General features: G+C 45.9%; 1 protein-coding gene and 1 long non-coding RNA gene across 4 annotated transcripts in view; one reads left to right on the top strand and one right to left on the bottom strand.

The window, feature by feature from the left end:
- The window catches only part of Gpc6 (glypican 6), a 951,185-nt gene that overhangs the window by 873,595 nt on the left and 52,916 nt on the right, over positions 1-24,674 (top strand). The window lies entirely within an intron of this gene.
- On the bottom strand, positions 12,218-24,564 carry LOC126506661 (uncharacterized). Of its 2 annotated transcripts, none has more exons than XR_007593299.1 (3): positions 23,924-24,564; positions 22,274-22,354; positions 12,218-12,271 (listed from the first exon to the last, which is right to left on the bottom strand). It is a non-coding gene; the product is annotated as an uncharacterized lncRNA (long non-coding RNA). The 2 variants fall into 2 exon arrangements; XR_007593298.1 differs by lacking the exon at positions 12,218-12,271 and adding an exon at positions 18,692-19,187.

Raw genomic sequence — 24,674 nt, 5'->3', positions numbered from 1 at the left:
TAATGCTGGCCTAATATATGCATGGTCCTCCAGCATTGGGAGGGGGAGGGGAAAGAGGGTAGAGCCATTTTAATTTTTTTAAATTATTGCTTTGAAACAAATGAATGTGGCAACAAACGTTCTGAACTCCTTTCTTCGTCTGGTGTCTAATACCACTTTCAGAGTAAAATGCTAGTTATTAAAAAAAAAATGTTCTCCCAAACCTCTCTGGGGCCACTTGGATGTGACTTAGGAAGCCTGGTTGTAAAGGATGGGGAAAAACAGTTGTTCATTTAGCATCGGAATCGTCACAGCCACCTCAGAGGAGTCTGCACCCAGCAGCTCCACCACTTTGCATTTCAAAAGGGTGTCAAGCTGGATTTAAGAACGCTTTTATTGTCTAGAGGTTCAGCCCCTCTCTTTAGGCTGGAACTGGTCCTTCTTTCTCCCTTCTGGCCCAACACACACACACACACACACACACACACACACACACACCCTTCCATCTTTGCTTAGCCCGAATAAGAAAGAAAAAGTAAAAGATTCCTAACAACAGTAAACCAGATTCTCTCCTTTAATTAGTTTCCTAAAGATAACTGGGTCAAAGTTAGAGCGGCTTCCAGTCACTGTGCAGCTGAGTAAATGATGCCCCGTTCACCCCTACAAACAAACCGCCACCGCTCCATCCCCTTCGGATCATGAGCTGCCGTGTCGTGCCTGAACCTGCTTCATCTGTTTGCTGCAAAACCCCACCGAGACACCCCAGTTTCATTTCCACCCTTGGAAATAACAGCAGCAAAATGCAGTGTGCTCTCAAAGCCGGGAGAAAATAAAAATACATGAAAACCGAGCCACCCGACTTACTCAGTCAGCCTCTTGCTGTTCTACTGGCAGCTTGCTCAGCGTGAGTCTGCAGAGAAATGCCTCTTCTATTCAGGAGGTTCGCACTTGATTGGGCCCAACCGGGGACTCTCAGAAGACACCCCTAAAAAGGGGTGACTTACCTCCACGGGGTGCTGCTTGTTCTGTGCCTTTGAAGGATGTACAAATCTAAGTCAACGGGAGCACTGCTAGGAAGCCCGCGAAAGACTGCGGTGGTGGTGGAGGCCTCCGCTCCTCCCTACGCTAGGCCATTTTCCCATCCTCTGGAAGAGATTCTTTAAGACACATCAAAGAAGAGTGGAAATAACTGGGTTTCATTGAGTGGGCTCGCTCACCACCAGGAGAAAGAAGACAATTAGGAGACCTGGGCATGTAACTTCCTGGGAGATGGCACATACATCACTACTCTAAAAAAGTGTCCGGAGAATCCTACGGATCCTGACGGCACCATAGCAACATGCTGAAGTTTTAAAGGGGAGACCTTTACACAGGTCTTATTCAGTGGGAGTGGGCTAAAATCAGCCCTGAGGTAATCTACCCCGCTCTAAAAGGAAATGTCCTGTTCAACTCTGTTAAATGCTCCTCCAACCGCATAAACACCTCAGTAAAACCTTTGGTGATCGCCATGCCGTAAAAATGAAATGCTCCATGCTCGAACTTAAATAGGATGATTATGGATTCAGGTCTATTTTACAGGATCTCAATAGGTTTACTTTCTGCTTCAGACTTTAAAGTATCTTTCAGGACTCCTAGACTTCAGCTAAAATCCAAACTGATGCAGTCTATACTTCCAATCAAGACACACAAGTATGGGTTGAATTCTTCCCTGTTGCATTGTATTTAGTAAATCTCCCCACCACATAAGATCTACTTCACAGGAAGATGTTAGTGCTGGTGTCATCCGCCAAAGACATCGTTTTTTATGTCAATTAGATATGCTCCGTCTCCTCCAGGGAACAGCATCTAGTGTAGAGCTTCCTAAACCATTAGCACACAGTAAATAGGAATTTGATTTCATAATCTAAGATAGACTACACCAAACAAAGTGGAGAAGGAATATTAACAAATGAGTAATTATCAACGAAATATGCAAATTGAATTCATTAAACATCTGTAGCATCCTTGGCATAGGCCGTGTCTAACAGCTCCTTTTCTCTTTCACACACTAGAACTTTCTACCCGAGTCTTGAGCAAATTAAATGGAAGCCTTGGTGTCAGTTATGAACTGCTCAGATGACGAGGTCCATCTGACTCCTCACTCCTAGGATCTTCTATTATCAAGAGATGAAATTGGTGTTTCAGTGAATTGCTCCAAAACTCTTACCAAGAAAGCCGCACTAAACTACTTAAATTAAAAATGTTTGTTCATGTGACACATCAGTTGACCTGCGCCTTTTATGAAATATTGCTCAGCTTCCAGACCTTTTTCTTGTCGTGGAAAACCTGTAGTAATTTTTCTTCCAAGCTGTCTGAGACATTTGCTCCACAACTCCCCAGTGTGATGTTCATGCTTATGAGAGATAGACCTGAAGAAATGGGATATTTCATAACTACCAGCTCTGATACATTTGCTGGATAATCAATCAGCTTTTAAGGGACTCTAGGGCCCAAAGAATATATTTTAAAGCATTGGGAATTTGGCTAGTCCCATAACATACTTGGACACTCTTTACTGCTGGCAATAAACCTCCGGCATAAACACTGGAGAAAAAACCAAATGGAAAGAACCCCACTTGAGTGAAAATTAACTTCCTTTCATAAATGTTAAAGGTGGAGAGAGAGCTGCAATATGTAATAATTCTATTACTTAAGCCCATTCGTGGTCATTAACTTCAAAAGCCTGATTCTACAGGTATTTTCTTACAGCTTAAAGACTAACCAAGCTATCCAAAATAGAAGCCAGGTTGATAGAAAAATAAATGAACTATGAGCATAGGCAACTCCACTATTGGTAGCTTACAAGCACTTGGGGAGAGGGTGTTTGCATATGTGCAGGAGGTTCAGAATAGTTTTCAATGCTGTACCGATCTAGATTAACCCCCACTCAAAAAACAAAGCTGTGTCTAAGAGGAGCCCCTGCACAATCAAAGTGGTGCACAATCAAACACACTGATTTCTTTTCATGTCAGATGCCCACTGGTAGGCTGTGGGTCTGTAACACCCTTCCTCTGGGACCCTGGGTAACAGAGACGCTGTTAGACAGAGCTTCGTAAGATACACTGGTTGGAGAACTTGGCCATGGGAGAAAAGTAGCTGTCACTGTCTCCACTGGGAAAGAATACATGAACTCATTCATATCTAATTGGCCATAGTGCGTCACGTGACCAGGGCAGCCTTCCGAAAGTCAGGGATGGCTATGGTGCGTGTCTCGGGCAGGTAGGAAATGGACATGTCAGTGGCGACAACAACATTCTCCATTTTCTCCTTTTTCTCGTCTCTTAAAAAATGTACTGTTTGAGTTTTCATCCATGCATAATTTGATCTAGATTATTCCCTAATCTTTCCCCTCCTTACAACCTCTGTCAATATTTTTAAGCTAATATCTGCTTTGTTATCCTGAGTCCCCAAAGGCAAGCCTTGCTTTGAAAACACACACACACACAGCCGCCCCCCACACACACACATGGACTAATCAGTTACTTGTATTCAAGAAGTATTTGTTGGCTCTAATATGCCAGGCTCACAATATCATGTAAAACAACAATACAATTAACTATGATTTAGATCAGAACATGCCATGATGGTTGGTATGCAGTGGACTGATGCACTGATCCTTTTATGTACTTTTGAAAGCATGAACTTGAAAAAAAAAAAAAAAAAAAAAAAAAACCTAGGGAGCCAGAGATGTAACTCAGTTGCAGAGAGTTTGCTTGTCCCAGCAGGGACAAAATTGTGAGTTCAGTCTCCAGTCCTAGCAAAAATAAAAAGTGTGTGCCTTGCTCCAGTGGCTCTGTCTAAACCAGCGGACGTTTTAGCACCAAGTGCTTTTGTCGTCACTCTGAACTTCAGATCTAATCCTGAGTCAACCACATCATAGACCTCTCACCCCAAATCTGTTGCTAGCGTCTCAAAGAAAGACGTAAAACTTACTGCCGATGAGTAGGAGGACAAGTGGCCACTGGGAAACAGAATAAGCTGAGACATTTTTATCACTGGCCTTTAAGCGTCTTTTGGATACAGACAATGCGCATTTTCGCACGGCTCCACCTTGCAGATTTAGAGCACCTGTCTTTTATGAGGTCGTGTCGTGTTTGCTTAGTCGAAGCAGATCTTCTGGTTCTCTCCTTTCTGGGTCAACCTTGTTGGAACAAATCAAATTGTTCCCTCTTCCTCTCTCTTTCATACATCATCACTGACGATCACTGAGAAGCTGTGTTCCGGAACCTGCCCCTGTCTCCTCTCACAGCGCCAGCTTCTTCCCATGCAGTGCCCCTGAAGGAGAAGAGCGCTCTTTACAGGTTCATCGGGGAAACGGCAGCAACTACAGCAGCAGCCAACGCATCGTCCGCAGTGAAAAATCTAGGGAATGTGTGTGTGTCTTTGGCTTCTGCACGGGGCCATTTGCAAAATCTGAGAGCTTTGATCCCACCGGGAGAAAAATTACAATACAAATTCATAAATTATTAATGTGTAATGAGGCAAGAAACCGATGCCTTTGTAAATTTTATTCTAAAAGATTGTGACCCCAGAAAACTCCCCCCAAGGAGCTGGCATTCATTTCCGTGAGAGAGACTCATCTATCCACCTGAAAGGATGCGTACTTCCTGTGTTTCTCCTTTCTAGCTCTCTGAGTGCTAGGGAAAGGGGCCAGGGCTGGAACCGCCCTGGGAAAGAAGTAGAGACAGCAAACCACTTTAATTGATCTCAAATAAAATGCCAAGACCCAGAGGCTGTCTGTAGAACAAGACACATGTTACTTGGGAAAATCAAACGTTCTGTTTATACCTGTGTGCTCAAGAACAAGATGCTGCTTAGGAGTCCTCATCCTCTCGTCAGTGCAGGCTTTGTAATAAGGAGAATACAGTTAGAAGCTTTTGATTATGGTTCCATTTAAAATAAGTTCTGGGTGGTGAGAGGGCTCAGCAATTAAAGACACTCTGACGGACAGCTTGCGCCCAGTGCTTCAGGTCTGCATGAGAGCAGGGAACTTACTCCAGCAAGTTTTCCTCTGACCTGGGCACATATAGTGCACATGCACACATACACACACACAAATTAGTATAGTTTAAAGTTTTTAAGTTCTCCTTCTCTGTGACCTTTTACATGTACACTTACAATATTGTACACTAATTGTATTATAAGTGTAGATGTAAACTTTTTGCTTATTGTACTTAGGATATACTGAGATTTCTGAATCTGATTACTCTTTTCATTATTCTGGAAAATTCTAAGTCATCATCTTTTCAAATACTGTTTCAACCATCTTCATTTTCTTCCATTGTTCCTCCTTCATAAGATACGGCACTGCTCTCACCGAATTCTCCACAACTCTTAACCTTTCTTTGTCTCTTGCTGTGCTGAGAATCATTTATTTCACTCCCCTCTCAGTTGATTAAAGCTTTCTCCCATGATTCGCAATTTCCCATTTAATCCATCTGTGTACATTGATTTGATTGTTGATGTCTGATGTTTACGTCTTCCTCTCAAACACGCTAGGTTGAACATCTTGCCACTGCTTCTCATGTTCCTGAGTCTATGTTTTCCATTTGGAACATATTCATTTTGCACTTCAGTTTAGACTTTGAATGCTGAAGAGTTTCCTGCTCTTGTCTAGTAGTTCTGCAGATGCTCATGAAGAGTTCTTTGTGCCTTTGTATTCCAACCATGTGGGGGTGTGTGCACGCATGTGTGTGTGCACGCACGTGTGTACATATTCCTTGGACAATCAGTAGAAATTCTTTTTTGACCTGTGTTGATCCACTTCATGCTCACCCCGAAGGCCCCCTTCAGGCATCCAGTGGTGTTCATTAGGGAACTGGTGCAACAGGCTCCTCACCTGATCCCTTGCTTGATTCTTCTGTCCTTTTGCTCAACCTACAAATAGATTCAGACCCTAGCTTAAGTCATCGAGGTTTGAGGAATGTCCTTCCAGCAAAAGCCAGCCTCAATGCTCTTATTCCCAGTGCGAGTCCCATTTTTACTAACTTTATGTCTTTGGAGATCTCTTATTTTCTTGCCAACTTGTCGACTCCTTAAAAACATAATTTCTATATTTTGTGTGGTGGTGTTAGTTGATTTTAGTAGGCAAAGTTGTCAGAGAATCCAGTTTGCTATATTTCCCAAGAAATGCACAAACACATGTGCGCGTGCACACACACACACACCACACACACACACACACACACGTTTACACAGGATAACTTCCTCTACCAGGATTGTGCTAAGATCCTCAGACCTAATGAAGTGTCAGCCATTTTTTCATCAGAGCATTGAAGTACCTATCTATTTGGGTCCTCTGTTTCTGATAATTTTTTCTAGAAAGTGTTGTTCCATTGAGCTACAGGGCAGTTGATGTTGGCCAACATTTGCGACCAAGCTTGAGCCTCTTGACCCAAGTCGTTCACAGGAACAAGGTCTTACAAAGCCTAAGACCTAGGCTTCTAGGTATACACATACACTCACACACACACACATACACTCACACACACACACACACACACACACACACACAGAGAACACCTCCTTCCTGGACGCGCGCACACACACACACAGAACACCTCCTTGCTGACGCACGCACACACACATACACACAGAGAACACCTCCTTGCTGGACGCACGCACACACACACACACACACACACAGAACACCTCCTTGCTAGACACACGCACGTGCGCGCACACACACACACAGAGAACTGTGTGGGTTTCTCCTACGGCCAGTTCTAACCAAGCGGCTGTATTTGGTCTCATCACACCGTGATTTGTGTGCTCCAGATGAGAACCCTGAGACTGAAAAGATGCCAGCCCACACCTTCTGGCACTCCTGTCTCTTTATCATGCTCCTCCTCACCCCACACCCCTGCGTGGGGATCCTGCCCCATGCTGGCAGAAGCACACCTGTATCTGTCCCCATAACTTGGGTTTTAGAAGAGCAGAATGCCACAGTTTGGCCATGCGGTAGCTCGGGGCTTTTTTAACCTTGTCTCATTTTCTGACCTGTGAAGCGTTTGTCAAATGCCTGTGATGTGGCTGCATCAGGAGCAAACCTTATGTCCTTGCCGAGTCATGCGCTGCTTTCCACCTTGCCACCACCATCAGCCTTAGCAGGGATGGCTGCAGTAGATTCCCGGCCGTTACTAGCAGCGCTCAGTTGAAAAGATTCAAGTGTGTGGTGGGAAATAGGCTTAACACAAGTCTGCGGGTGAGCACTTTTGTTCCAACCCTTGGCCTGTACAATCAGGGTCTAGTTAGGCTTCACGCTCTGGCAGGTGAAGATGGGCCGCTCAAGCAGGGTGCAGGTAGGCTGGCCACTGCAGACCTGTAGAAACTGGAGTGAGGGGATGCAGGCTTCCCACTCTGTTGTCCAATAAAGTTAACAGCAAACCTTGTCTTAGACACAGCCGCGGAGCAAGCTGGTAGCGACATGTCCCGGGGTGCGCATTTGAGAAGCTGATAAGGGACTCGAGTTATATGAAAGTATTCAGGAAGGATGCAGCTAAACGGGGGATGAAAATAGCCTAGAGGAACGATGGCATATAAAGAGATGCGGGACTCACTGCTGAGAGCACAGTGCATGCCTGTGGCCTCACGTCACTGCCCAGGACTGCTGCAGAAAGGGTGTTAAAGCACGTTCAGGCCAGGCTATGTAAAAGTATGGGCAGATGATATGAAAAAGCAAAATTAGGTGAGAGAAATTAATGTGAAGGAGAAACACATTTGAAATGGCTCTTTCTCAAGCAGCCCCTTGAAGGTGATCACCGGGGACGCGTCTCTGACTGTAATTTGCCTGCACAATGATCATTGCTTTGAGAGGAGATTTGACTACAGGCTGACAACAAGAAAAATCGTGCAGCTATTTTCGTGTTCCGCCAGTCTGACCTCTCTCCTTTTAAAATACTGGGACGGAAGTATGACATTCAGACGAAAGGCTCGAGGACAAGTGACGAAGAAGTCAGCGTAAGGACCCAGGCTTCTCTTCCTTCTGCATTTATGTCCAGTGAATCCTCCTGTCTGTCTGTCTGTCTGTCTGTCCATCCTTCAAATCAGAACAGAGTTCAGGCTGTAGCAGGTCTGCCTCCCAGGCTGTCATAGAGCAACAGTTCCAGAGATGGAGGTTACATGTTTGTGAAGCGCTTCAGGACAGACAGATGGTTGGCACTGTTTTTACTGCCTCACTTGGAGAGCTGGAAGCCGCCAGAACCTGCTGTCACTTGGTGTCAGCCACACGGAGCCTCTCAGGGCTGGTTTCCGTTCCCGGAAGCCTGACGCGGCACTCCTTTAGGGTCTATGGTATGTCTACCACGGCCAAAAGTCAACCTGGAGGTGACAGGGCTCTTTAATGGGTTTGCTGCTGTTTTGTACAGTGGTCTGGTGTTTTCAGAAGCATTGAGTGACCAAGACTGAGAGAAAGGCAAGCAGATATGTCAGATTTGCCTCTCGGATGCTAGGACTAGTCTTGGAATCCAGAGATCCATGGTTGCCAGAGCCTGGGAAGGAGCGCTCTCCCTTTCTCGTGGTTCAACTAAAGTGGAAGGATCTTAAGATCAGTGAGATGGAGGGCAGTGGGGTCTGGATGCCAGTGGCTACTGGGATGTTTCCAGAACACCAGCCCTATAAGTTTGCTTCTTCCTAAATTATTGACCTATTCGCAAAGGCTGTGAGCCCTCTGATTCAAAGGATCCATTCGGGGCTGCTTCCCAGTATTATAGGGCACTTCTGTTTCTAAATTGTGATTTAGGGGTAAATGCCATAGGTATGTTGATGAAAATGATAAGTGTTCTTCAGAACAGCAGCTTAAAATGCCTGTGGAAGTCTGAATGGCCCCTCAGGATTACCGACTTCGGGTTGAATCCGTTCTTACGTACGTTCGTCTTCTTTGTCCAAAGGATTGCATTGTCTTGAGCTGTGGTCAGCTCCTTCCCAACCCTCCTGAGCCAAAGGGACTCAAGGAGCTCTCCGGTTACCAGCCACACTGATGCCTCGGCCTGCCTCATGCCAGCTCTCAGGACACAACTGTGTGCTTTAGGAAGCAGAGCAGGAAATGACAGGCTCCTGGCATGGGTTTTTTTCCCCTCACCATGAAAGTAGATCCTCCCTCAAGATGGTCACAGGAGGATCACAGAGAGACAGCAATGAGCTGGCCATGCCCGGTGGTCAGAGCCCCAGGGGAGAACAACCAGAGCCTGTGTTCTGCGTTCAGAAGGGGCGGATCCTCACATTATGCTAATATTCTTACTTTCCCAGGACCCGGTAATAAAATAGCAGATCCCCAAATGGCACCAGCTCAGAGCCAAAATAAGTTCTGCATCTTACAACCTGTGGTCCAGTCATGTAGCTAGTAATGCAACATTGTGTGTGTTTAAAACTGATTGTAAAATACATTCTTATTCTGTATTTCTTCTGCTAAATTCAGGGATTTTTGGAAGTATGTGTGGTATGCATCTATATTAATATATACAGAAATAATACATATTTCAGAATTAGGGAAAGCCATAAAATTACAAAGAAAAAATTAAAAGAAAAGTAAAAAATCAAACTTTCGCAGTCACTATTCCTTGCCACAAAGAAAACGGATGCTTTAGGGGCTACAGAAACGGCTCACAGTTAACAGTGCCTGAGTAGGATTCCCATGATCCATGATGCAAAGCTGACCACCACCTGGGACTCTAGTTCCAGAGGATATGGTGCTCCTTGCTAATCCTTGCTGGTACCTGAGCTCACAGGTGCACACACACATGCACACTTACACGCACACTCACACACACACATGCATGCACACACATACTCACGCGCACACACACACATCCTGTCACTAGATGGTAGATTCCTTGCAATCAGTCAACTTCAACTGCTATCTTTTTCGAGGATACATTTTAAATTAACCCCTACAGGGAATCCTGTTCTGCATGTTCTCGTTTTTTGTTAAAAATGTAGATTAAGGGATAAGGCCTTCCAGGGAGTCCCCTGACCTTTCCTCTCTTAGGTAAAAAGGCAGGAAACCCGGAGCCCCAAGAAGCTGAGAAGAGGTGATGAGAATTCTTCAACTCTTGCCCAGCGTGCAAGCACACAGGCTTGAGTCTCCACAACCTCTCCGTCCCTCCTCCTCCCATGAGGCCGGCTACAAACACAAGCATGGGGGGGGGGCGACTCCCACGCTGTTTTATCAATAGTCCTGTTCTCACAGCGGAGTCAGGCTTACAGTTTGGACGCCAGCTCCACCGACGTGAGACAGCAAACACTCTGAGTCCAACTATGGGACTCTGGCATTCCAAGGTCCTCCTCAGGCATTTCTTCACACATAATAATTTTAGAAACCGGACCCAATGCCTTCTGCTGGGCAGGGCTGTTTGAGTAGCTCTAACAGTTTTGCTGGCGGTGTCTATGGTGGTATTGTCCCCTGTGTCAGCAAACCGCCCCATGTGAGGGACTTGGGGACTCTTGGAATCTCGCTGAGATGATTAATTGCCGAGCACCTCAGCACAGATGTTCCCATCAGCTTGGTTCTGGGGGCCTCTTGCTTCCCTTCCCCTGTTCTCTCCCCTGGTTCCCACCCTGTGGCTACCTCACAGCTGGGGCCTCTTTCCTGAAATTCTAGGCCACAACACAAGAGCCGAGGTGTTTTTATATCGTGGTTCATTTCCTACAGTCACAGCTAAAACAAAAGCAGAGCTTTCAAAACTGCCAAAGCCCTTGGAAGCCACTGGGCTTCCTGCGGGGGCCCTCCACCTCCACTCCCGCCTCACCGCCCTTCCCCACCTCATCTGGATTGCCCCTTTCCCAGGGACAGTCAGCGTTCAGACTGACTGGAAGCAGAGGTCCAAGAGTTTATCGTGTCCTCTTGTGAGAGGCTCTTCATTCTGCTGCCCTACTAACAGGGTGCTGCACGTCACAGAGTCAAGCACTTTCACCTGCCTCCCCTTGCCCTAAATGGCCCCAGCGCCTCCCTCTTTAAAGAGAGTGGAGACCCATGAGGCGAGGTCTCCAACCGTGAGAAGCGAGCCACACTGCACACCTGGAGATGCTAAAACTGACCTTCCCTCCACCCATGCTTCCTAGCCCTCCCCTGTGAATTAGCAAAGGGTTACCTCCCCTGCCTCCTGGAGATGTGGTCTATTACAAAGCCCGCTGCTATGGAAAGAGCTGTCACTGTTTTTATTAAGAGCCCCTCTGCCCGCTAGCCCAGCATTCTGACCATGTAGAATACCTACACCAGATGAAAACGGAGGACCGACCAAGAGCTGCAATAAATCAGTTTAGGGAGACAGATTAGGGGGCAAGAGATCTATATTTGTGTGTGTGTGTGTGTGTGTGTGTGTGTGGTGTTGGGGGAGTAGGGAATGTTGGACTGTGTCTGTGGTGTGTCAGGGAAGTAGGGGGTGTTGGTGTGTGTATGTGTGGTGTGTCAGGGGAGTGGGGAGTGTTGGTGTGTGTTTGTGGTGTGTTGGGGGAGTAGGGGGTGTTGGTGTGTGTGGTATGTGGTGTGTGTGTGTGTGTGTGCTGTGTGTGTGTGGAGAGGGAGGCTGTGATGGGAAGGACTCTGAGAGCTAAGGAAACAAAGCAGATGAACCCCTTTCTGCAGGCACTGCAGCCCCAGGGTTTTATTTCCTTGTCAGAATGGCAAGTTAGTGGCTCTTAGTGTACATCTCCTGTTTCTTCATTATTCAAAAGAGTCAAAACAAACAGATTCCTCAGGAACATCTCCTAAGAATAGAGGTGGAGCAAGCCATGCTTGAATTTAAGCCTCTGAAAACATTTGGCCAAATGTGGGGTCCCCTGTGTGTTCAACGTTATAAATTTTCACATGATCTCACAGTTTTCCCAGGCTCCGCCGCTCCCCATGTTCCTCACAGCTTCTACCTAGAAGGAGCAGTTCCCAGAAACAGGTCTGCGCCTCATGGTGTCCTCAACAGCTGCCACTTGCTTAGTCTGGGAAGCATCCAAGTCCACTCTCAGGGAGCATCGTGGCTCGCTTCCTCAAAGAGGAAGCATGTCCCAAACCACACAGCCAAGGTCTCCACCCCAGGGGAGCTTATTCTCCACAGGACTTGTAGAGCGAGAGAAATTGTCAGCTCTCAAGCGACTGCAGTTGAACAACTGTGCAGATGTAGCTGAGGTTTGTACTTCTGTATGGAAATTGATTTCCACTCCCCTAGTCAGACTGTGTGCCTTCCGGGGACTCAGACAATCTTGGATTGTTCAGAAATTTCCCCAGCTGTATTTCCTTCTTCCTCTTCTCCCATTAGCCTTGGTCCTATATGGGAAAGAAGTCATTGGGTCAGAAATTGTGCCCATTCCCACAAACATGACTTCTTGAACCTCCCAAGAGGCAGAGAGGAAGCCAAATGCGATTACTCAGCCTCTCAGTTCGATCATGTGACTCATTGAGGCAGCTGAAGGTACTGAGCATTCTGAACATAAATGTGCCTTTAAGGGTAGAGAAACTGCCTCAGCAGGTAAGGTGAGCGTGAGCACCAAATTTGAATCCTCAAAGCCCTTGTAAAGCCAGGTATGGAAGCACTCCTTTATAATATCGACATTCTGACACCAAACAGAAGGAGACTCTGTCTCAGTGCGGTGGGAAGAGAGACCGACACACAGAATTGTCCTCTGGCCTCAGTGTGCACATAAACACACCATGGATGCATATGCGCATTGTACATACACTCACATACACATTCCAAACCCTAGACATGTACAGGCATGTACATTCTACACATTGTACACACGTGCAAAGATAGATAGATAGATAGATAGATAGATAGATAGATAGATAGATAGACAGACAGATAGATAGATGTAGAGAGATAGATAATAGATAGGCGGATGGATAGATAGATAGATAGATAGATAGATAGATAGATAGATAATAGATAGGTGGATAGATAGATAATAGATAGGTGGGTAGATAGATAACAGATAGGTGGGTAGATAGATAGATAGATAGATAGATAGATAGATAGATAATAGGTGGGTAGATAGATAATAGATGGGTGGATAGATAGATAATAGATAGGTGGGTAGATAGATAATAGATAGGTGGTTAGATAGGTAGATAGTAAATAGGTGGGTAGATAGATAATAGAAGACAGATAATAGATAGGTGGGTAGATAGATAGATAGATAGATAGATAGATAGATAGATAGATAGATAGATAATAGATAGGTAGGTAGATAGATAATATTCTGAGATGCTCCGTCAAGTTGGTGGCTTTCGTGGAGAAAGGCTCACGAGGGGATTTTTATCAGCAACACCGCATCAGGCAACGGCTTTGTCCACTTTGATGTCAGTCCCGCCTTCCCTCTCCCTGAGTGTTTTCTGTTGTTCTGAACGCTGTGCAGTTTCACCTTTGTTCCAGCTGCCTGGTACCAGCTTTTAGGAGCCCATTCGGTGCCCACCAGGTAAGCAAGGCTTTTTCCTCGTTGAAAACCATGGCCAAGCAATCTTGGGCAGTCAGTTCGCTTCTCTGGGCCGACAGTGCAGCAATTCTCAGTCTTGAGTGTGCATTAACATCTCCTGGACACTTTAGAAAATGCTGGGACTCAGCACCAGCTCCCTTGGTGATGATCCTTTTGGCTCCTGAACGACCCTGGGCCTCCGTTTTTTTGGAAGCCGCAATTACCAACGCTGCTCTAGGTCTTTCCAAATGGCCTTCTTAGACCAGTCTCTCCTGCTCAACTCTTTTCAATGAAGATGTTCCGTTCACTCCAAGCCTACTGCATCAGAATCTGTGTTGAGCCGAGGCTCCGGAAGGAGCCCGTGCCCGTGACAATAGAAGCAGCACAACTCCCTTCCCTGTGGAATCTTAAAAGGGACAGAGGAGAAACCGCACAGCCAGTGTGTCTGTTGGCTGCTCTGTGCCCTGCATATGTCAGCTGCTCTAATGGGATGGTCTGAAGAGGTAACAGCGCGAGAGTCACAGAAAATGGCTTTAGAAATTTTGCAATTTCATTTATAAATCTGTTTCTGTTTCCTCAAATATTCATAAGATGTGACTTCCCTCTTCCTTCATGTTTTAACTTGATTTGGGGGTTCTGTAGTTGGCAGCTGCTTTGAGGAACTGTGTGAAATACCTGTTAGCAAAGGGTTGGGTAGACCTCAAGCTGGACTATTTGAGCTAGACAGACATTTGTCTGAAGGGACCAGCAAAGTGTGTTTGTGTGTGCGCGCGCGCACGCCGCCCGGCACACGCATTGCTGCCCCCATGATACAATGGCAGCTCATTCCTCTGTGTTGTGAGGGCACATAGAAGCCCCAGAAACATCTCTGCAGACACAGCAGTGTGTGCTTGTCCAGTTCATAGATGGACTGCTTAAGCGTCTGCCCAGATGTCCCCTCCCTAAAGAAATACATTTCAAAACAACATTGGAAGTCATGGGGTGGGGGGACCAATCAGTTAAATCCAGAAACAAGGTTAAAAAAAAAAAGCAAGGGGTATAGCCTTCTCAAAGTGAAAGGCAAATCACTTGTGGTCAGGCTCTTTAGAGCAATAAATGCCCTCCTCCGAGAACATTCCAAGCACTTAGATGATACACACTATTTCCAAGAGTAAAAGCATTCACTCTTGTACCTTTTCTTTTTCTCACCATGAAGCTATAAAAAAAAAATCTGTGTTATTGTAAGATTTGATCTCTGCTGTCTATACTGTCCGAGAATAAGCCCTTGTCAATGAAGAGGCCGGAATGCTCTGGACAACATGGCTTCTCTAGGAGAGATGCCTAGACGCAGGCAGGAAGACTGTGCCAGGCTTGCTTTGGGGAAATGGGCATAGTCCTTTGAGAGGATGGGGTGTTTTCTCTCATAATGCTCTGGAGTCTCCTCTCTCGCTCTGTCTCCTCTTTCTTCTAGTAGATGTTTGTGAGGCCTCAGGTCACTAGAAGGTCTAGGAGTGTCCCAAATAGCAGCTGGATTGAACTGAGGCCTGACTAACCAGTTCTATTCTAATCCCATGCAAATGGTGCATTGCGAAACATTATACGGTGAAATTTCAGATTTGAGGAGCAACAAAAAGCAACAGAAATAAGCAAAAGATACCCGTGCCCTCGGTCCAACAGCTTGTTCAAATTACATCCTTGCTGGTTCAGTTTGAACATTTTTATCAAAGTTGGAGATGAAACGTCTTTGCAGAATCTCTCTGTACATGGTTTTTATTGCTGACTTATTATCTCTGAGCCAGAGCGGGCTCAGCTGTTGGTCTCTTGCACGAGGCAATCAAAATGTGGCTGAATCTGCCTAGAGATCAGAACTTTAAACACTGTGTGGTTTACTGGTTTACAAACTCAAGATACTTACATAGTTGTGTCCATTCATGGGGGGAGGGAGAGATGGGGGGATTTTTGGTGAGGTTTTCTTTTGCATGTTTCGAAATTTCTTGTAAACACAATCAGCTTGGTGGTTCTGACTGAGCTAACCAGTGATGAGTTTGGCTGTGAATGACTGTGGTGTTAGTGAGATTGCATGAGAAGCATCAGATGGGAGGGTCTCTGTGGACAACGAAGATGCTTTTGTCTTTGGCCACTGTGCATGTGAACCCTACCAGAAAGGCTCACCTTGTCCTCTGCGTATTTACAGGAAGTTTCTGGAAATCATTTTGAGGATTTTGCACATGACAGGAGTTTCCCCCGAGCCGTAGATGAGGGATTTGGGGATGAAATTGGACTGTGCATGAGGGATGGGAAAGGATTCCAGGCTCTTCATGTGCTTTATGAGTTAATATCTGTCTGCTTTCCCCTCTTAAGGCTGTGCTGAGCCAGGCAGACTTGTGAGCCCCAGCGGTTAGCTGTAAAGTATTCAGGGGCTCCTTGATTTTTGTCTATAACCTTTTTTCTACTTTATTTCCAACTTTGAAGTTTTAGTTAAAGATAATTTTTTTTTTACTCTTATTAGCTGTCTTCCAGATTTTGTATTAGATGTAGCCAAGGCCACAAACATCATTGAAGACCAGCCGTGCACAAGCCCTGGCCTCAGAGCACGCCTCTGTGGACCAGCCGTCCCAGGGTCCCCTGTCAGCCATTAGACTGTGGGCAAAAGAATTTCAGGTCTAACCCGCTTGGGGAGAGCTAGCTGGAATAAGCCCATTGGCAGGGTCTCAGCAATTGCTGTTCCCAAAAGGAAGCTAAAATGTTGGTGTTTAGTTTACTGCTTGAATTCTCCGGTGATGTTGGAGCCAAACACAACAGTCGAAATGTGTTGTTGGATGACTTCGCAGTTTTCAGTGCACACTGGCTAGGAAGTTTTCGTCCCTGTAGGGACCCTAGGAATGAGATATAATCAGCTCTATTGTCTTATGCAGGAAACTTGAGTCCATGGAAGCCCAGGTAATTCTCTGGGAGTTCACAGTTGGAGGCCAGAAGTAGGATTCAAATCCTGATCTGTTTCAGAAGGCTCTCCATGGAGTAGCCAGTGGCCAGCCAGTGGTGGAACCCCTATGGCTGCAGAGAAGGAGAAAGCGGAAGTGGGAATCTGGAGGGAGAGGAAGAGCAGTCCGCAGGAGGCAGGAGGTAGAGAGAAGAGAGGTCAGTGAGCGCAGAAATGAAGTTGCAACTTTGAGTCAGGCCCCGTAGCAAATGTCCATCCTCTCTCTTTCTCTTTCTTCACACTCCTTACAATGCCTTTAGCAGGTCAGCTGAAGGACAGTAGAGGGTGTCTCCCATCACCTCATCTAAGTGTTTTTATTACCTAGAGCAGAATGGGGTAGAGGGTAAATAGATGGTCTTGCAGGCCAGTTGTCTGTCATAGCTGACTCTGCCCCGGTGCTGTGAAAGCGGTCACATAGAATCCATGAACAAATGCGTGTAGCCGTGCTCTCGTAAAAATTAGAAAGTGGCATCCAGCTGACCACGCTTGGCTCACCCCTGCCTGGGGGGGACAACTTCTTCTTCAGGCAGCACATTCTGTCCCTGGGGAGCATGAGAAAGCACCAGCACCATCCCTCTTCAGCCACCATGACTTCTTAAGGCAAGGTACAGAACGGGTTTTCAAAGCCTGCTGCAGAAACAGGGTGTGAGAGTGTAGGGATGGGCTCTTCTCCAGCACCTAAGTCGGTGTTTCTCTCAGCCAGGCCTCAGGAAACACACTAACCATAGCTTGTGAAAGACCACTTATCAAGCCCCACTCTGCTCCCACCCTGTCGGATCCTCCAGGAGAGAGACTCGGGATCTGGTGGCCTCAAGTTTGAGAACCTGAGTCCGTGTTTTCGGAACAAGTGCTCAGACCTACAGCATTGACCTGAGGTTTTCTCATGAGCGCACCAGGCAGAGTGCTCTAGGCTCTGGAATCTGGAGCCAGCAAAGGATCTAGCATCATAAATTCTCCCCACACCTATATTTCACTTTCTACTCATCTCCCTAGCTTTGAGGAGGCCACCATTTAAAGGGATAGTATTGGGGTGGGTGAGATGGCTAGTGGGTACAGGTGCTTGCTGCTAAGTCTAATGACAAACTTTTATTACCAAAACCCACATGAAGGAAGGAATCAACTCCTGCAGGTTGTCCTCTGACCTCTATGTACGCGGTGGCATGTGACGTCTGCACAGTCTAATCCATAGTTCTTGATTCAGACAACTACTCCTGTGCCTATTGAGATGACAGCTAGTACACAAGACTCCACTGTCTCCTCCTTACCCAAACCCGGACGCTTCTTCCCTCTGAGAGATGATAAAGTCATAAAGGAAAGAACGGGGACCCAGAAGGAAGAGCCTGCTTAGACAAGAAGACAGGCAAGACATTCTCATCCAAAGCAGAAGGAGTTTGAACTGGGTCTCATGCGAGGTGCTCAGTCCATAAACTCTCAAGTGAAGGAGGAATGAACTGTGAATCTTGCCAGGATATTTTTCTAGGAGCTTCAGAGACATAGTGGGTGGCACACCCTGATATATGTCACCTGTCAAGAGGTAGTACCAATTACAATCACAAATGTGTCCACACAGGACTAGATACCTTTATGAATAACGTACATAATTTGTTCCTTGACAAACTGCAAGGCTTTGGGGGCAGATTTATGGTCCTTAGGTTTGACATCAAAGAGGATAAATACTGGGCATAAAATATACCTTAGAACCTCTTTCAGAATCCCCTGTGCTGAAGGGCATAGCTGTGGTGATTTCTGAGTTCTTGTGAGTTCACAACCAGAAAACAACCCAAGAAGCCTATTGGGTCATAACTATGTAGATCTTGAGTGGAGGTTTCTAAAATAAAAGCACCTGGGAATCTTATAGAAACTCTCCAGTTACTCGGACAAAAACTGGCATCATCTGTGATGTTGTCTCTTTGCTGTCTTCCTGTCTCCCTGAGAGACCCAGGTTCTTTGATGCTATGCTTTTTGCTTCCTTTCACTTTTGTTTCATCTGTAGGTTTGATGGTGGGAAAAGGAGGAGCAGAGAGAGGTTTGGCAACCCTAACCTGGACAGAGCTGCAGAAAGCATTGTTGTTATTATTATTATATTTTCTCATTTAGATTAGATATTTTATTAATAGAATTCTATAAAACAGTAATTTTCAACCTTGTGGGTCACAACCCCTTGTGACGTCACATGTCACATATCCTTTATATCAGATACTTACATTACAATTCATAACAGCAGCAAAATTACAGTTATGGAGCAACAGCGACATAATTTTTTGGTTGGGGTCAACACAACATGAACTGTACTAAAGGGTCGCAGCGTTAGGAAGGTGGAGATCACCGTTCTAAAGCATTGACCTTTCTGAAGCAAGCACTAGTAGATGCTGTGGGAACCTGAGGAGGGTCAAATGAGCCTTGACACATCAGAACTTCAGGGACTGAGCTGCCTGGGAGCCCAGTGAGAGGCAGGGCACCCTGCTGTTTTCCTCCAGCCTTGATGAAACTCCCAAGTCCCCAAACATTAGCCCAAACTGCCTTTCTCAGGAAAACATGACTGCTTTGGTACATGGCTGTTAAAATATGAGGCTAGTGGGTGTGAGCCAGCTCAAGCTCTGCTGGCCCGCAGATGTCCTTTGATCCTCTCAGACGCTGATGGCCCCCAAAGACCATCCTGCCCCTACGGATGCTGGCGACGGCTCAATGTTTCTTCCCATGATCAAGGCAGTCGCTTTTGAGCCCTGTGGTCTCTCGTGAGCCCATGTCTGGGTCTTGTCTAGGCCGTGCATCACTTCCCAGTTTAAAAACTGCAGAGTCTCACTGGAACGAACTGAAACACATTTGTCCATAGACAAATGTTGGGTATGTTACTCTTACCAGAATGGAAAGTTTCCAGAAACAGGAATGAGGGGGACTTCTATGAAGGATAGATTATAGCATATCTATTTTCTCTGCACTGAAAATCTGGAAAGCAAGGAAAATAGATTTAAGCATGTTTCAGGGAAGTTTAAAAATCTAAAATACTGCTTAGTCTTTTATTATTATTACAGTCTAAGGTTTCATCCCCTTAAGGTTTAAAACTAAAACCCAGAGTATGAATAAGTGGGATCGTCAATAGGCAATCATCAATGGGGGTCGGCGTCTTTTAAATCTGTTTGATGGTTTCTGGGTTAAACAAAGGCTTGTAGAAAGAGAGTCATAAAGGATGGTCTTCTGGGAGCTATGGAAGGGAGATAAATGTCTGTCGCGGCAGAGGTGCCGTCATGAGGCAGAAAGAATCGCTGTGCTATCACACGCCGATCTCCATCCACCTTTCTCTGGATCACTGGGTCTCTGAACATGTCTCCTCCTCAGTGGTCACAGGGAGTAGAGGCCAGCTCTTCAGATAGGTTCACATGAAAGTCCTGACCCATACAGGAAGAGATCTTAACATCTCAGTGCCTTGATGTCTTGTCTGTAACGTGCCATATATAACACTCCATAAAATACCTTGTCTAAATTCACATCCTAGCTGGGAACTGGAGAGAGGGAGGACTCGAACCTGGTGACTCTAGTTGCAAAGACTGCATTTAATCCGTGCTATACTAGGAGACAATCAATGGTAGCGCTATCTAAGGAGAAATAGACGGTATGAAAGCCAACAGACCTCACGGCTGGGCCCGGTGCACAATGAGGCCTCTGTAGGTGTTTGGTCCTATTTTTCTTCCTTTTGCGTATGATATCATCACTCTCCTCAAACTCTTGATGCTTTCTGGGACCTTGAGGGCATGAGGTAAGTATGGGTGAAGATGCTGCTGAGGCCATTTAGGCGTCTGTGATTGTTGCTGCTGTATCTTTTCACTTCCTTGTTCATTGTCTCCGCATTGTACTGGATTTACCTTCATCACAATTGAGATTCTTCAGTGACAAAAAAAAAAAAAATCAGTTTTGAAAGCAGAAATCTGTCTTTGATGGTGGCTCTCACTTTGGGGCCAGAGACTTCCATGCTCACCACAACTTCCTTGGGGGAAATTTTGTCCAGAGCTTCCTTATCTTCCTTTAGTTTGGGCTAAGAGCAAGTGTAGACCTCACAGTAAGTACTGACTATCTCCCTGAACTTCTTGCTGATCCACCCCACAACATCCCACCAGTTCCCAACTTCAGGCCCTTAACCAGTTTGTGCTGCCCATATGCGCAGGGCCATGCTGCTAACCACGGGTGTTGTAGACCTACGAGAGGCCACACCTTATAGAAAAGTGACTCTCCTTCAGAAGCCAGTGGCTGTCAGTCTCCTCAGCTAGGGAGGGGCTAGGGAGACCTCCCTGGCCCTGCAAGAATGCCATCTGGCTTGGTCTTGCTTGGGTCTTGTGCAGTTTTACGAGTGCAGCAGTCATTCACCGTAATTTCCTTCAGTTGCATTCATGGGGACAGGAGGTAGAGTGGCCAATACATCTCATCAGCTTTAGAAACCTGGGGTAAAACTATGTGAGATGCCTCAAGAGAAACGCCACCAGGGTTGACTTCCATGCTGTATGTTTGTGGCTGCCTCAGAGACTGTGTCACAGTGGAGATGGTATTAAAAATGTTTTGAGCCTAATGTTTAGTAGCTAGCCTTCTCTTTGCAATTGCTCTCAGCTGGAATGAGAAGCGTGGCCATGGTTTCCCTTGTGAGCCGGGCATTGCCCTTCCGTCACTGGTCCCTCTGCATCAGTTAGTTAAATGCTGTTGCCATGGGTACCATGTGAAAGAGGATTATTTTAGGGTTTTTTTTGTTTTTTTTTTTTGTTTGTTTGTTTGTTTGTTTTTTCTGAATCGCTCCCTTCCTAACACTCACTGTCATTCATGGAGACACACAATGTAACTTATATCCCTGACGACTCACTGGGGGCCTTGATAGTCAGACGGGGATACGGCTTTAAGGAATTTATCGCTAGAGGGAAAGAAGGTGGCGTGAGAATATTTGGTAACCTAGGGTCACTGTGTCCCTGGAATTCTGAGAACCACGAATGCATGAAGAGAGATCAAGAGCGATGCCCTTCGTGGGTCAAAATAATAAAATAAAAGCGAGCAAGGATGCAGTGAAAGATCTTTTGACGATGGAGATGATAATTTATTTAGCCTCTTGAGTACCAAGAGGTATAAAGGATGAGAAAAGTCTCATTTTTCTACATCTTGATGTCGATATTTTCCCAGTGGTGTTTAGATGAGAGGAAGGTAAAGAGTTAGTCAGTGGCAGCTGACTAACTGCCACTGAGAGGAATGAGTCATCCTATAAAGAAACCTAGACCGCATACAAATGCTCGAATTTGAGGTGGAGGATGGCTTTGCTTAAATTTTTATTTATTCACTCACTATTGGAAGATAATCCACCTGAGCATATAGGTTGTTTCCACTCTGTGAAATTCTTTGAATACCAACAAATTAAGTACATCTCTTAACTGCCAGAGAATTGGAATTTAAAAATAAAAACCCACAGGGAAGCAGAGGCTCTAAGTGGAGATCATTTCTACTTCTACATCTTGGCTACTGCAAACTGAAAGACAAAGTTCTCAAGAATTTCTGTGTTTTTGTTTGAGGCAGAATCCCATGTAGCCCAGGCTTTGAATTCTTTGTGTAGATGAAGATTACCTTGAACTTCTGAGTCCCCTTCCCCAACCTCAACCAGGCACTACCATGCTAGTTCATGTGTTGTGATGGATGGGTGGGGGATTGAACTCAGGGCTTTGTGCGTGCTATGCAAGAAGCACCCTACCAACTGAGCTTCCTCCCAGCCCTCAGTCTTTCTTTAAAGGGCATAAAATTCCATTTGTCTTGAGCATAGCCAAGAGCATACATGAGCTATGATAGATAGCTGCATACATCTAACATGTCTAAATATGTGAGTCATTGTGTCTGAGTCAAAGAATAGTTCAACATAACTATGGCTTTTTACAGTACCTCATTGCAGACATTCAGTCAAAGTCTTCCTTCATCAGTGTCTCAGGTGATTCTTCTCATTTAAATGGTAGACACATTACCCTAAAACATGAGAGAACACACTCAAGAACTTGTTTGTGTTTAGTTCCAGTAACTGGGAGTACATAGGGTTTAAAAAAATTTTTTTGTATTTTTTTAATGTTATTTTCTCATTTTACACACCTACTCCCTCCCCTCCTCCTGCTCCCCCAGCTTCCCCACACCCTGCCCCCATCCACACCTCAGAGATAGTAAGGCTTCCAATGGGAAATCAACAAAGTCTGACATTTCAGTTTAAGGCAGGACCAAGGCCCTCCCCCCTATGTTTAGACTGAGCAAGGTATCCCTCCAAAAAGAATGGGCTCGAAAAAGCCCGTTCATGTACCGGGAATAAATCCTGGTCCCACTGCCAGTGGTCCCACAGACTTCCCAAGGCACACAGCTTTCACCTACATTCAAAGGGCCTGCTCTGGTCATATTCAGGTTCCCCACTGTCAGTCTGGAGTCAGTGAGCTCCCACTAGCTCAGATCAGCTATTTCTGTGAGTCTCTCCATCATGGTCTTGACCCCTTTGCTCATATTATCGCTCCTCTCTCTCTTGTACTGGACTCTGGAAGCTCAGCCCAGTGCTTAGCTGTGGATCTCTGCATCTGCTTCCTTCATTTGATGGATGAAGGCTCTATGATGACAATTAATGTAGTTATCAATCTGGTTATAGGGGAAGGCCAGTTCAGGTACCCTCTCCACTACTGCTTAGGGTCTTAGCTGGGGTCATCCTTGAAGATTCCAGGGAATTTCCCTGGTGCCAGATTTCAGGCTAGCCCCTAATGGCTCCTAGAATCAAGATATCTCCTTCCTTGCTCTTCTCTGTCCTTCCCCATCTCAACCATCCCATTCCCTCATGTTCTCCTCCTTCCTCCCTATCTCCCCTCCCCCTCCCTTTCCGTGCAACATGAGACACTGTTAAGGGAAGAAATTTGTCATTACTATTGAAAGATATTCCAAAGTCTTAAACCTCACGACCTATGATTGCCAGCTCAATTGGAACTAGAGTCTTTGCCAATATAGCTGTACCAAGATGAAGTTATACTGGAGCAGGCTAGCCCCTAAATCCAACCACTAGCATACCAACAGGAACAAGAGACTCTAGACCTGGACACACAAATGGGAACACCAGGTGAGAATAGAGGCAGAGATGCAACTGCACATCAGAAAGGATGCCAAGGATTTGCTCGCACAACCTGACTGGGAAACAGCTCATTTCTTGGAACCTACAAATAGCTCAGCTGGCTACCAATTTAACTTGATAGAACGCATGATTGTTAATTCTGTCACCAGTGTGGGACTGGGGATATGGCTAAGGTGATACAGAGTTTGCTTTTCACACATGAAGATCTGAGTTAATATTCGGAATCCACCGAAAAAAGAAAAAAGCCAGTATTCTTAGCAGACACTTGTAATCCCAGCACTAGGAAGACAGAGAGAGACAGCTCCCTAGGGCACTGTGGCACAGGCTAACTGGCCAATGAGAGACCCTCACATATAGAAACACGTACATATGCATACACTAACACGCGTGCCTGCACACACACACACACACACACACAGTGGCAAATAAACTATGTTAATCACCAGGGCAGTGCTGTTCCCACAGCCGTCTCCTGCGTCTTCAGCCAAATGACCCTCGATTCTTGACACGCCACCAGCTCCTGGCTCAGTGTTTTGAAGAACAACCGTCTCGGTGTGCAGCTGAGTCTTGCCTGCCACTCCCCTGGAGAAATTTTAAGGTGCTGCATCCATCACGTGATGGCCAATGTCACTCTGAAGTGTGAAAGTTCTAGAAATTAAACTTGGAAACACACCTGAAAAATCTCCTGCCCTGCCAGAACTGATTAAAAGTGGGTAAGGCAGAGGAGAAAGCAACGCAGGAGTGATCGCTGTCACTTCCCCCAGATTCTGCCTTCCCAGTGTGGCCAGGGGGCGTCTGTCACTCGGGAGTCTTCTACTTAGAGGGCAGGCTGAGGGAAGGTCATTTTGGTTTTTATTGATTCTCTGACTCTGGCATTACTCATAAGGATTTACTGTACTTAACCCACCAGGAGAAGCCGTGAACTATAAATGGCTTCCCATTTGCCAGGAAAAGTCTGCATTTCCTAAGCGACACGGGCTCTGTGGTCTCCTCCACAGCTGTCTCTAATAAAGGCTTGTGACCCCGGCCTCCGCACGGAGGACACGGCCTCTCTTCATGGAGCTGATCCCCTCCCTTGGTTCAAATTCAGCACAAGGTTGTTTAGCTGACTAAGTGGGGTGATGCACGCTCGCACGGGGAGCTCTGAAAAGCCGAGCTAGTGGGTCACTGGATCGGTCGGTATCCTCCACCACC

Source organism: Alexandromys fortis, unplaced genomic scaffold (genome assembly GCF_014885135.2).
Source record: "Alexandromys fortis isolate MF-2015 unplaced genomic scaffold, M_Fortis_MF-2015_v1.1 scaffold_66, whole genome shotgun sequence".
NCBI lineage: Eukaryota > Metazoa > Chordata > Mammalia > Rodentia > Cricetidae > Alexandromys > Alexandromys fortis.
The sequence above is the reverse complement of the archived record's forward strand: the minus strand, read 5'-3'. Positions and strand labels throughout refer to the sequence as shown.